At 40.7% G+C, this 12,867-nt stretch overlaps 1 long non-coding RNA gene across 1 annotated transcript; it reads right to left on the bottom strand.

Moving 5' to 3' along the window:
* Nucleotides 1-304: 304 nt before the first annotated feature.
* Nucleotides 305-1,079, bottom strand: LOC120437396. The gene is made up of 3 exons (XR_005611088.1): nucleotides 940-1,079; nucleotides 783-835; nucleotides 305-672 (listed from the first exon to the last, which is right to left on the bottom strand). It is a non-coding gene; the product is annotated as an uncharacterized LOC120437396 (long non-coding RNA).
* Between the last annotated feature and the right edge of the window lie 11,788 nt (nucleotides 1,080-12,867).

Here is a 12,867-nt window from a genome sequence, read left to right as displayed (position 1 = left end):
ATTTTTTTGCAGAGCTTCATCAAGCTTTAATTGCAGCTCCCGATCCTTTTTGTCCTTGTCTTTCTCATTTTTCTTCTGCTGGAGGATTTCTTTGAGTTTTTCTATTGCTTTATCAAGCTTTGCTTTGAGCTCAAAGTTCCTTCCACGCACGTCTAGGAGTTCCATTTCTTTCTCCTTCTGAATATCTTCCTTTTCAAGAAGCTGGCTGAATAATTTATCTACTTCAGCAGTCTTTCTCTCATTTTCTTTTCTGAGGAAGATAATCTCCTTTTCGCTGTTCAAAAACTCTGCCAGACGTAATAGATGTACTCTGGCTGGGGCGGGTGTTTCGTATTGCGATTGTTCATGAGATTTTCCTCATGCATCTCTTCCAAGCACATCTTCTGAACTTGAATATTGTCTTCTTGAGCCAGAAGAGGAGAGCTGGGCTTTACTTTTTCTTTTCTTGTGTGTTTTTTCAGAGACATGTTAGAAAGTGTAAAAAGTCACTCTGAAAAGGATCCAATTGTTTTGAAAGGCTTCTCTGTCAAACGTTTCAATGCTGCGAACATAAATGCTGCGAACAACGAACTAAAAGTTGTTGCTTCTCACTCCTATTTATGGGTTTTTAGGATCAAAGGCTCAAAGGATCAAAGTGGTGGTAAGATTCTAAATGGGCGTGATGTCACGATTCTGGAAGCCAAAGAGGTTGTCACATGACATTTCTGGGATTTTTTACTTGGACAAATTATCACAACAGTCCCCCCCCCCCTTAAGAAAACAGTTACAAATCATTATCTTACTTTTTCAGCGGGGCCTTCTCCTCTTCAACACCCACAGTATCCTCTTTTGTTTTCTGAATCAAATAAATCAAACAGCATGTGATTAAATAAGAACTGTGTTGCACAAAAACAAAATTTTTAAAAAAAACATTAAAAAACTTCACATATCAGGCTGTACCTTTCTCCTTCTTAGAGTCCAGCAAAATATGTTTGCACTGGTTGCTGTTTGAGCAAATAATCCCTCTGACTTGTAAAGTTTTTACAAAACACTTCTCTCTGCAAATGTCTGAAAGTGTGTGAAATTACAGTCCTCAGAATGCGACACCTACAGAATGTATTTGAGTTATCAGGTTACAAACATAAACATGGTTGCCATAGTTATACTAATAAACTTTATGATGTGTTGCTAACATTTTGGTTGTTGTGATGATTCAAATTTGTTCAGTAAACTTCATCAAAATGAACATGTGTTGACATAAGCATATATTTGGGTCTCATATCTTCTTATTAAATGTAGCTAATGTCCAATAAACTGAACTCTGGGACTTACCTAACACTAATATTTCATATATTACTGTTAAGATATTCATTGTGTGTACTCATGTTGTACAATATGTTTAACAGAGACAGTATTTTAGTTGTCACCACAAGGAGGCACTGTTTATTGTAAGGGCACGTATGCTGTGTCATCACGCCCCTAAGAAGAAGTATACCCACAACAAAATGGCACCCATGAGGAAAGTTTTGCCTCGTGTTCATGTGGAATAAAGTTCCCAAAATATTAAGGACATTTTTGCCTCCGTCGTCATTTTCCTTCGAGTTGATCGCTGTCGATGCTGCAATACTCAACAATTACTTCAACTCACTAATTTAATTAAAGGGTTTTGTATTAAATTATAACGTAATAAAAAACCACAGTGCACATGTGCAAGTAACAGTAGCCAGCTGCTGCCACAAGAGGGTGACGAATTAAAGGTTCACAGAGAGATCTCTTTACTTTGGGACATTTAAACAATGTGTATTATTACATTTGATTAAACAAGCACTGCTTTTCCTCCAGGCTTCCTGAAGCTCTTTCAAAGTTTCTCTTTTCAGTCTTTTTTCAGTCCAGTCCTTGTACCAAAACTTTATCTCATGAAACTGGATGAATGGAGGACAAAAGAAGATGTTTTAGACCTAAACCCCCACTATCTACACCAGCTGAATAGCATCTGAAAGTCACATCTTTAACAGACAGACAAAGTCCAGCAAAGTCTCCACACAGGACCTGAGAGATGCATCTGAACCTTCAGTTCACTCCAAGATCACACATGTGCAGGAGAACTGAGTGCTGCTGTCAGATTGAAAAGTGCTTTAAACATGATGATACTGTCTTTGTTAAACAGCAGAATAGGTTTATAAAGTATCATTAACTAAAAGTGGTGAAATAAATATCTCTAAATCTACTGTTAAAATCTCCCAGTTCTTTTAATCTTTGGGCTGAAGGAAGGACAATACTCGGTGTATAAATGCTCAATCAACAATCATTTATTTCCATATAATTCAACACTTAAGAGCATAAGAACCATCATGATGGGGAGAGATGCTTGAAGAGGGTCACAGCATGTCTCAAAATGGTGACGGGTTACTCAGCCTTTTATAACCCCTAGTGGCCCCCACCTAGTCATAAAAAGCCTAAACATTCACATGTTTTCTCTCTTACGGCGCCTAAGTTATGACCTCGGCTCCCTGTCTTTCTGCTCTCTGTAAAGGTGGGGGTATGGAATGTGGTCTTTTCTCTTCTATTATCGGCACAAGGTCTTCTGCACACAACATTCTCTTCATGATTCAGCAGTATGAAATGTCAAGAAACAGTGTAACACATTCAACAGTGTCGAGTAATGCAGGTCAATCAAATAGATCTAATGATTTCCACACTCTTTTAAGTCAGAAGTATAATGCAAACTAAAACTACATACTGATCACACACTCTATATTAAGGGGTATAATATGATCTACAGCAGTATCATAATTCAACTACTTTGATTACAGATATAAAGTAACATATGATAACAAAATAATCTCACAATTCCCCCTTTTGATCTCTTAAAAAAGAGATCACTTATAACATACACTCCAGCGTTACAAGGTTCAGTTCTTCTTGGTCCTGAGGCCCTCTGTCCCCCTTTAACGGGTGGACCATATGTGGGATGACCTCTGTGTTTACGCAGTTCAGATGCAAGAAAAATTAGATTTACAATAATAACAGCAGTTACAGATGACACTCCCATCACTCCCCAATTCTCCCACAGCTTTATTTTGGTGCTCCAGTTTTCCACCCCCATTTTGATGCCACCTTATACCTTTCAAATGTACTCAGACTAGAACCTCTGTCTAAGGAGCTTTTAACCTTTATTTTTATTGCTGCAGCTACCAGTATCTTCCAGTTGGGTGATTCTCAGCTCTTCTTTCTTCGACCTCAGGGGTTAGACCACCCTTCAGTCGTTGCACAGATCAGGGATTATTCTGCCCCGATTTCAAACAAAGATCTGTGTATTTTGGGGTCACCGCCGTGTCCCCCTTTTTGCCAAGAGCCTCTCGAACCTCGTTGGTCTGGTGTTCCTAGATTTTGGCCAACCCCTTCATGGTTATTGCTGTGTTTATGGGATCCATCCTCTCGAGGAGCCCTAACGCCATGACACTTGACCCCAGTTGCTGTCTCGGCAGTCCCTACATCTGTCTCTGCTGTGAAGGGTCCTCATACCTCCGTGTCCCCGTCTGGTGTCTGTTCCTTTCTCTGCAAGAGACAGAATACCAAAACACCTCTCTCCCTAGCCTTGATAATCTATTATATATTATGTTCAGGACTCTCTGACCCAGGGACTTATTCTAATCATAATCTATGTGTGTGTAAAAGAAATCAAAAATTAATGACCCATTTCTAAGTCTAACATACCCTAAGCTTAAGTTTTACCATACCTAAATTATTAAACACACAAATAAGGTCATAAACTGTTCATAAAACCATTGTTTGATGTTCAGACTCAACTTCCCCCTTTTTGACACACTCCCATGTGTCAATTCATCGGAGCAAGAAAATTAAAAGAGAAGGTTAGTGACATCATATCTCAGAACTCAAAATCAGCAACCAAAGGGTTAAGTCTGCAGTTCCACACTCTCATGTGAAGCTACCGTCTCCTCCTCCAGTCTCTCTTATACTCCTGCTCCTGCAAGAACAAAACAAAACAAAGCGAAGCATCCACCCTTCTCTTGCCGGCTGGGTGAATTGTTTGTTGGCATTTACTAATCCTAAAGTTCGTGCAGTCTTTGTCTCAGTATCAAGTCAGTCAAAACTTTTAGTCCGTCCATCACAGTCCAGTCACATGCATTCATTCACACCCATTCATACCAGATGTTGCTGATAATGGAGTCTCACGCGCGAGCTATTCGAGCATCCATCACCAGCAAGATGACGTCATCATTTTAAAGGAAACTATTCCTTGTTTTTTGGACTGGATTGACTCGCTGCAATCCTTTTAGACTCAGGACTTACCACGCAATCAGTGTCCCATATAAGTGAATTTCTCCCAAGCCAATTACAATCATGGAGAAGCACACTTTGCAACTGTTTACAGTAATAATATTTTATAGCGCTTTAAATTTCAATCTTTCAGGCCTGGTTTAAAGAGCTGATTGTTAAATCATGAACTCACAAAATATCACCACCGGTGGATCACACCTCTCAGATTTTCTTATCTCAGTGCACTGTAACAAAAGCAAACACAAACGTAACCAACAAAATACTAATAAAATAACACAAACTAGGGCCCATTGCAGACATGTCCAAGCATAAAACTATCCTCTCTTGCTTAGAGAAAGAACACAAGCCAAAGCTCACTGATAAAATTAAGCTAGCGCTAAGCAAAACCAAAAAATCAACCAGAAATTCACAGGAACGTTTTGCTTCCTGCCGGGACAATATTGTTAAGGCATGAGAACCTCAGGTACCGTAGCACCTTTGTTCCTCCTTGAATTAAATCTCAATCACAGAAAATGCCGCATCTCGACCTAAACTTACACTATTAATTCATCATTTTCACTCTGTGCCACTGCTCCTCATCAGGGCTGTGTATGAAGCACAGCAAAGAATTCAGTCAAGGCCTTGAGCCATAAACAGACATCACGCACAGACATTGTTTTCATAACCAAACTGTTTTAGACCTTACCCCTAAAATCTACATAAATGTACTCTGGGTGACATAAAACACATTTTAAGTAATCAACGATAATCAATGGCCTCATAAAAATTATGTATTGGGATGTTTGTGTGCAGCATTTTGCATATCAGCATAAGCATTTGTTAGCAAAGCATTCTTCATTGCATCAGCGTGTATGTGTGTGCGCATCACTCTTCATTGCACAAGCGTGTGCATGTGTATGTGTATGTGTGTGGATCACTTCTCAGTGAATCAGCCTTTCAATGTGTGTGTGTGTGTGTGTCCTTTTTCACTCAATCAACGAGTGCACATCTGTTCATGTGAGTGTTTCTTTTCATCAGTGTATGTAGATGTGTGTGTTTGTGCTCATCACTTTCCTGTTCTGGTGTCTTGGGTAAACCACGGCCTGAAGCATGCCCTGGGGTCCTGCCCTCCTCCTTTTCAGTCTGTTTGCGACCATTGCTGCTGCTGCTCAAAGTTCAGTCCGTCCTGGTTCTGACCCCAATTGGGGCAGTCCTTTCTCCAGTGTCCATGCTCACCGTAGGTGAAACCTGCATCTTCCTCTGTGTTTTTGTCCATTCCGAGGTGCCTTTTGACCTCACTTGCTCCTCCTGTCTCTGTCACGCCCATTTTGCTGCCGTGTTGGTCCATCACTGTCCTGCACAGTGTGAATGCAGAGTTATCAAGATCAGCATTCTTTTGTTCGGCCTTACTTTTCATTCGGGCTTGGCGGGCGTCTCGTCACAGCTCTGTCAGCTGAAGCTGTCTGAGAATTTTCCCCCGTGTAGTGAAACGGGCCTCAGGTTTTAGTGCTCTCCGTCTCTGCTGCATGAGATCGCATTCCTGCAGCACTGACATTTTCAGGTTGTTGTTGTGGGTCCAGCTGTTGCAGCATTTGGTCAGGGTCACGTAGAGGGGAGAGCAGGAGTCCAGGTCAGCCTCGGCTTTCAGGGCCGGCAAAGCAGCCTGTAATTAAACATAAAGAGAAAAAAACAAAACAAAACAAAACAAAAACAAACCGAAGTGTACGAACAGGAAAATGATGTTGTGTTGGCTGTGTTACAAAGAGAGGGGAGAAACACCAGGCCAGGCCCTGTGTCAGCCTTCTCTCCCTTTTTTTTTTTTTTTTTTTTTTTCCACGCTATAATCAACTCATAACCCACCAAGTTGACAGGACAACATGCACATGTTCAATTTCTTAAGATCATGTTTAAACTCACAAAAGAGAAATTTTCTTTCCGTCCGTAATCACTTGTGTTGTTCAATCATCAGAAAACATCTCACAATTTGACTGTTAACTACTAAATTTGTTGTTTCATCACTCATTGGTCATACCAGTCTCTTTATTTTCTTTTTCTTTGAAGCTAAATTGTTGTCCTGCAACCCAGAGGGTTTATTTGTTAGTAATGGATAAACTTCATCATTTAACAACAGAAGTATGTTAATTTTTGCTGCTTTAACCTTGCTGGAAAATCTTCACATGTTCATGAGTGTAAGCTGTTTTTTCATTGCATGTGTGTGCATTTGTAGGCAGGTTAATTTTAACTTTTTCTCAAACTAGGCATTACCTTAACAGGAGCCTTTCTCTCACATTTCTCTGCTCGTGTGTGTTTTTGTTTCACCTTTTGTTGTGATGCTCCGGACGCCTTCCCAACCTCCACAAGTCCGTTGGCCCCAAAATTCAACCCAATTTCATGTGCTCTTAAAACCTTCATTTCTCCTCTAATTCTCTCCTCGCTGCTGTCTGTTTCACAGCTGCTGATTCTTGCTGGGTGTGGTTCCCATTACTATAATTTTGCTTCGGCCGCTGTGCTTGTGGGGGCAGTTGGTCCAGGTCCGTAGCTTCCTGTATTAACACACTAAGAGATTTATTTAATATCATTTTCATCATTGTTAAACAGATAAGCAGGCAACACGCCCACCTTGACAGCGAAAACTGCACGCCCGTCTCCCAACATATTCCTCTCTCTGCTTCTCAATAATTCTCCACTACACACCTCTTACTATCTCTCTCTCCTTTTTTTATTATTTTTTTTTATTACACCACAGAGTAATACACCCAATTATGCCCGTCTATCTCTATGTGGCTCCAAATTCCCTCTTTATTCGTAATTTCACGTTATCAGGGGACAGGCACACAACAATTTTAACCACTGAAACGTCACTATAACGAGGACTCTAACCTCTTATTTTAAGAAATGAGGACTCTAACCTCGGTTTTCTTTTTTGACTACTATAGAACTCAACCTTAGATGTCAAAGCATTTTCTTGTTCTATTCCAGAATAAATGTGAGCCCGTGATTACACGGCCGTTCCAGTGTTATTCTGTAGCTATGCGGGAGTCCTCAGTTCCCAAGTCGCCACCTCGGCACCCAGACGACGCTGGACCGGCCTGTGCGTCCACAGACAGGGGGGTTGCCACACCTTGAACAAAATTAATTTCCACAGGTACACTAGGCGTCAACCTTTGATCTTAAAGCATTTTCTTCGCACTAATGTCCTCCTATTCACACATCAACCGTCACTGTCACTGTGTTCACGCTTCACACACGGAAACACACCCAGAGCGCGCCTCACACACAGAGCAGCACCCAGAGCGCGCTTCACACACAGAACAGCACCCAGTGCGCGCCTCACACACACAGCGCGTTTCACCAGCAGTGAGACCCACAGAGAGCGCTTCTCATCAGCGGAAATTTACACAGAAACCTCTGAACTCAACTGTTAGAACTCTTCCGAAGCACAACCGCACCATACACCATGTACTCCTTTTACTGCGCTTATGACCGCCACCACGGGGCAAAATCGCATCATAAACAGAAGTGATGCTCGTCCCCGAAGCTCAAAACCGACACCATAAACCAGCGTCTACTTTACCTTTAATCGGGGTGAAGTAAATATTTTACTTATAATTTTATGACCGCAGCCCTCGAGGCTCAAAAACGACACCATAAACCACCGTCTAACCTCTTTTCAATTGTGCTGAAACCAGCAACCCCTCACTACTGTACTTACGGCCGCATCACCGGAACACGGCCGTATCATAAACCAAAACCTACGGACGTGTTTCGCATTTACGCGTTGCCGGCGCTCAACCGCACCGTAAGCCAGTATCTGCTTAACCTTAATTTCATACTAATTTCATGGCCGCATCAACGAGGACTCAACCGACACCATAACCCACTTCAAAACCTCTATTCAATGTACTGGACATATGGCCGCGTCTCCAAAGATTCTAATGTATTATTGCTACAGAAGCCAGTCTTAGACAAAGTTAAATGTGGAAGGTAAAGTGGGCTGCAACTAGACTCAACGTAGTATGTTATTAGTATCTTGCTAGAAGCAGTTCATTTAACACACTGGAATTCAGCCTCAACTTATGTTGTTAGTATCTTGTGCCAAAAACCAGACACCGACAAATTTACTGTGAAAATACGTGTAACTCAGCGAACAGATTAATTTGGAAAGCCCAATATGCACATTTGGTATTTATAATACAACAGGCTGTGCTTACCTTTCTGTTTGTACCGGTCCTCTGTTCGCCTCGCCCCACGATCTCACCACAGGCCAAATCTGCCATTCCTCAGCACGCCAAAGATCCGGGTCACCAGGCACCAAGTTGTTAAAATCTCCCAGTTCTTTTAATCTTTGGGCTGAAGGAAGGACAATACTCGGTGTATAAATGCTCAATCAACAATCATTTATTTCCATATAATTCAACACTTAAGAGCATAAGAACCATCATGATGGGGAGAGATGCTTGAAGAGGGTCACAGCATGTCTCAAAATGGTGACGGGTTACTCAGCCTTTTATAGCCCCTAGTGGCCCCCACCTAGTCATAAAAAGCCTAAACATTCACATGTTTTCTCTCTTACGGCGCCTAAGTTATGACCTCGGCTCCCTGTCTTTTTGCTCTCTGTAAAGGTGGGGGTATGGAATGTGGTCTTTTCTCTTCTATTATCGGCACAAGGTCTTCTGCACACAACATTCTCTTCATGATTCAGCAGTATGAAATGTCAAGAAACAGTGTAACACATTCAACAGTGTCGAGTAATACAGGTCAATCAAATAGATCTAATGATGTTCACACTCTTTTAAGTCAGAAGTATAATGCAAACTAAAACTACATACTGATCACACACTCTATATTAAGGGGTATAATATGATCTACAGCAGTATCATAATTCAACTACTTTGATTACAGATATAAAGTAACATATGATAACAAAATAATCTCACACTACTAAATGTAGAATTTTAAATTTTGGACAGTTTAGTATTACAGCTGCTGATTAAACAATAGAGACAGATGTGCAGTAAAACTTTTATTTAGTGTTTCAAGTCAAAAACAAACAGAGCAGAGATACAGAGAAAGTCTTTTGATGAAAAAATGAAGATACTGAACGTTGAGTTTCCCCTAATCATGTGTGTACAGTTGGGTGAATGAGGCTGTGTCGAGTGTTCAGACTGAGTAGAAATGCACTGTGCTTGTCCATTTACATCCTTTAGATCCAATCTTGACTCTTTTGCCCACTAAGATAATAAACCAGTACTTCTTTCTGTATGTAATATAATCTAAAGCATCCACAGTAACATTTTCCACCATACAACTGCACTCTAAGGTCAGCACGGTGGTGCAGTGGTTGGTACTGTTGCCTCACAGCAAGAAGGTCGTGCATGTGAATCTGCTGGCTGCTGTTTGCATGTTGTGTTCTCTGAGGGTGCTCCGGCTCCCTCTCACAGTCCAACAACTTGCTTTTTTAGGTTAATTGGTGATTCTTTTGGGAATTACAATCATCTATTGGGAATGTGATCATGAGTGGTGAAGTGTGTACCCTGAGTTTTACCTTGTGAAAGCTGGGATAGTCTTCAAGGGATCTCCTTCAACCCTTAAGTGCTTAAGAGGAAGGAAGAAGGAAAGGAAGGAAGGATAACTACAGTTTATGATCTCAGCTGTGATTATTAAAGGTTTGTGCTTTCTAGACATTCCCTGTAATAGAAAGAGCAGAGGGGTGTAGTACTTCATCACGGCCAGAGGGAGGCACTGTGGAACCATCAAACAAAAGACCCCAGTGCTGATAAGGCAACATGCTGTCCATTACCACCAGGTATGAGGACACAAGGTAGGTGGCAAACTCATCTGATCCATCCTCAGTCGCCCCAAATGAGAATAAATGTGTTACTTTCCTTCAACTCCTGTTGTATTATTTTGTATCCACAAAACTATTAGAACAGAAATATTTAACTTAAAAAGATAAATCCAAATAGATGAATAGATCTTTTTTTTATCTTCATGAATGTCATGAATATTTTCTGGAGAATAGAAGTGGTACTTATATAATGGTAGTGCCCATTGCCTGAGATCCCATGATTGTAAGGTGACTGAGAAATATTTTTAATCACACGGTTGTTGATGTGATTCAGTCTTCAGCACTACGGTCACCCCGGTGTGTCGGCCACAACACCAATTAAAGCCAAACTGTCTCAGAGTGTAGAAGAAGAAGCTTGAGGTTTGTTCTGAAACTTATAAACACCTGTATAAGAACAGAATAGACTTGTCCTATAAACTTTGGGGCCTTTCTACACTCATTATCCTTTCTATCTCTGCTCCTGGTCACGTTGCTGTCAACTCCTCGTGTGTGCGCCTGTTTAATTTAGCCATTTGTGTTCAGGTCTCTTAGCTCCTATAATAAAACTGTTCATATTCCAAGCCAGCCTGCGAGTCCTCGCATTTGGTCAGTCCCAGCACCCATACCTGCTGCAAGGGAGAGAATGGCCAGCCGTCAACATGAGCGCCAGTACCAACATCCAGAGCAGACTGCTAGTCCTGCTCCACCTGAGCCAGAAGTCTGCGCTAAGCAGGCACCTGCCAAGCCGCCAAGGTGTCCCATCACCTCCGCTGTTCCCCAGTGGAGCATTGCTGGCCATGCGGTCGGCCTCCTGAACTGCTGGATATTATTTTTTTAAATAAAAGGGCCAGGTTATTTTTTCTGGTTTTACCTCAATGCCAGGTGATGAGGATAATGAGCTATCTAGTTAAGTTCCCTTCAGTGCTGCTGGACTAAAAGCAGAGGGTTATTCTTGTCTGAATCTGTGATTTTTATGTAAACTTAAAGCACACGTCTGTGTTGTTTGTTAAGTAGCATTAGCAAAAGACATTCAAATTATTATAATTGCCCAGTTTTACAAATTGTGAAACTCACAAAGAAAGAGGACAGCTGTGGCTCATTACTGAATTGGCCATGTGCAACCATGAATGATGATAAGTATTAATAAACAAATGAGACACTGTTGGAACACAATGTTCTACATTTTTGTACTAATAGCAAAGTAAACTGTAAACTATTACAAACAGTTAGGTTCTCGAAACTGTAGAGTTACAGTAGATACATTAAATTAAAAAAAACTTTGCATTTTAAGGATTGTAGAGTACGTCACAAACATATAATCATTATTTAATGATCACATGTTTAAGAAACAGAAAAAAAAATTGATGCAAAAAAAGACTGTAAATTAAGGTCTCAGAGGGTCTGACCAGGGCCTCTTATACTTTCAGTTTTCAGTGTTTGCATCAAATTATAAACACTTGTATCTCCATAGTTAGCTACCATTAGTACATTAGTTATATGCGTATATTGCTCAGTCCTCTGTAATGTCCATTTTATGTTAAGATATGCTACTGATTATCTGAGAAAGATGAATTGAATATTAAATGAAAAATCTAAAATTTGAATTATTACAAAACTGCACTATGGACTGGTGTCATGTTTAACAAACTTGCTGCTGGCTCTAACATTGGATTGGCTTCTGCTTCATTTCTATATTCTATTCCAGTGTCCTAAAAAAAGAGTTCTTTGTCTTTAAACGTCGTTAATGTTGCAGTCCTTAAAGGCATTCACCTGCTTTTTCTGCCACCTGCTGCGATGGCTCTTGATAAAACTTAAATATGTGGGATGATCTTGGACAGTTTAAAGTGGGCCTCTGTTCCTGTAAAGTAGATTGTGGTAAGGACCCGACATGCACACTGGATTTCATTCACTATAGGTTAGTTTTATTTTCGTTCTGATGTTCCAGCATCAGTCACACAGGAACAGCTGCTTCTTCCTCCCAGTCTCCGTCCCTGTCATCACTATTTAAAAATAGAGAGAAGAAGATGATCACCTTGAGCAGTCACACCCGCCCTCTCAGCCACACCTCGGCACCGCCCTGAGAGCTCACTGTAACACCCCTCTGCTGCAGCAGGCCGGAGACCACACCCCGCCACATAGATCATATCACTACTGTGAGATAAAAGTGAAAGAGCAGCTCACAGATCAGTGGGAAGTCACATCAGGAGAACATTAAGTATTTGTAGCATGTGATTCCCTTGTGTTTTCAGTCTGTGAAACAGCTGTTTGTCCCTTCACCAGGCAGGTAAGATCAGCAAAACTGCACCATAGGATGGTTTATACGTAAGATTTTTTTAAAAATATATTATTATTAACATAACAAGAGGAAACATAGATTTGATTCTTTATTTATTCATTTCTTTTCTTTTATTTCATTTCTCTTAAGCTCAAAGGCTGTTTTTATTTCCACAGTGATGGCAGCAGCAGCGTTCAGGAGCAGAGGACTGGCTGGTGTCAGAAACACCAACGTTTTAATCCTCATCTTTCTGCTGTCCCTGGTTTATGTCACAAATTCACTGATGAAAGTAAGAACAAAGTCACTGCTGAATTAACTGTTGCTGAAGGTACTTCTATGAAACATTTATTTGCAAATGTAAAACTACAGTCACTATGTAACTCATTATAAGCATATCAGAGTTTAAACGGACGCATCCTGTTTTTGTAAATTTAAAAAATTCTGACAAGTTTCTTAGAACAACTTAGGAAATCAGAAAAAGCAAAAGCAGCCAGAAGGAAGGCGG

The sequence above is a fragment of the Oreochromis aureus genome, linkage group 3, assembly GCF_013358895.1.
Source record: "Oreochromis aureus strain Israel breed Guangdong linkage group 3, ZZ_aureus, whole genome shotgun sequence".
NCBI lineage: Eukaryota > Metazoa > Chordata > Actinopteri > Cichliformes > Cichlidae > Oreochromis > Oreochromis aureus.
The sequence above is the reverse complement of the archived record's forward strand: the minus strand, read 5'-3'. Positions and strand labels throughout refer to the sequence as shown.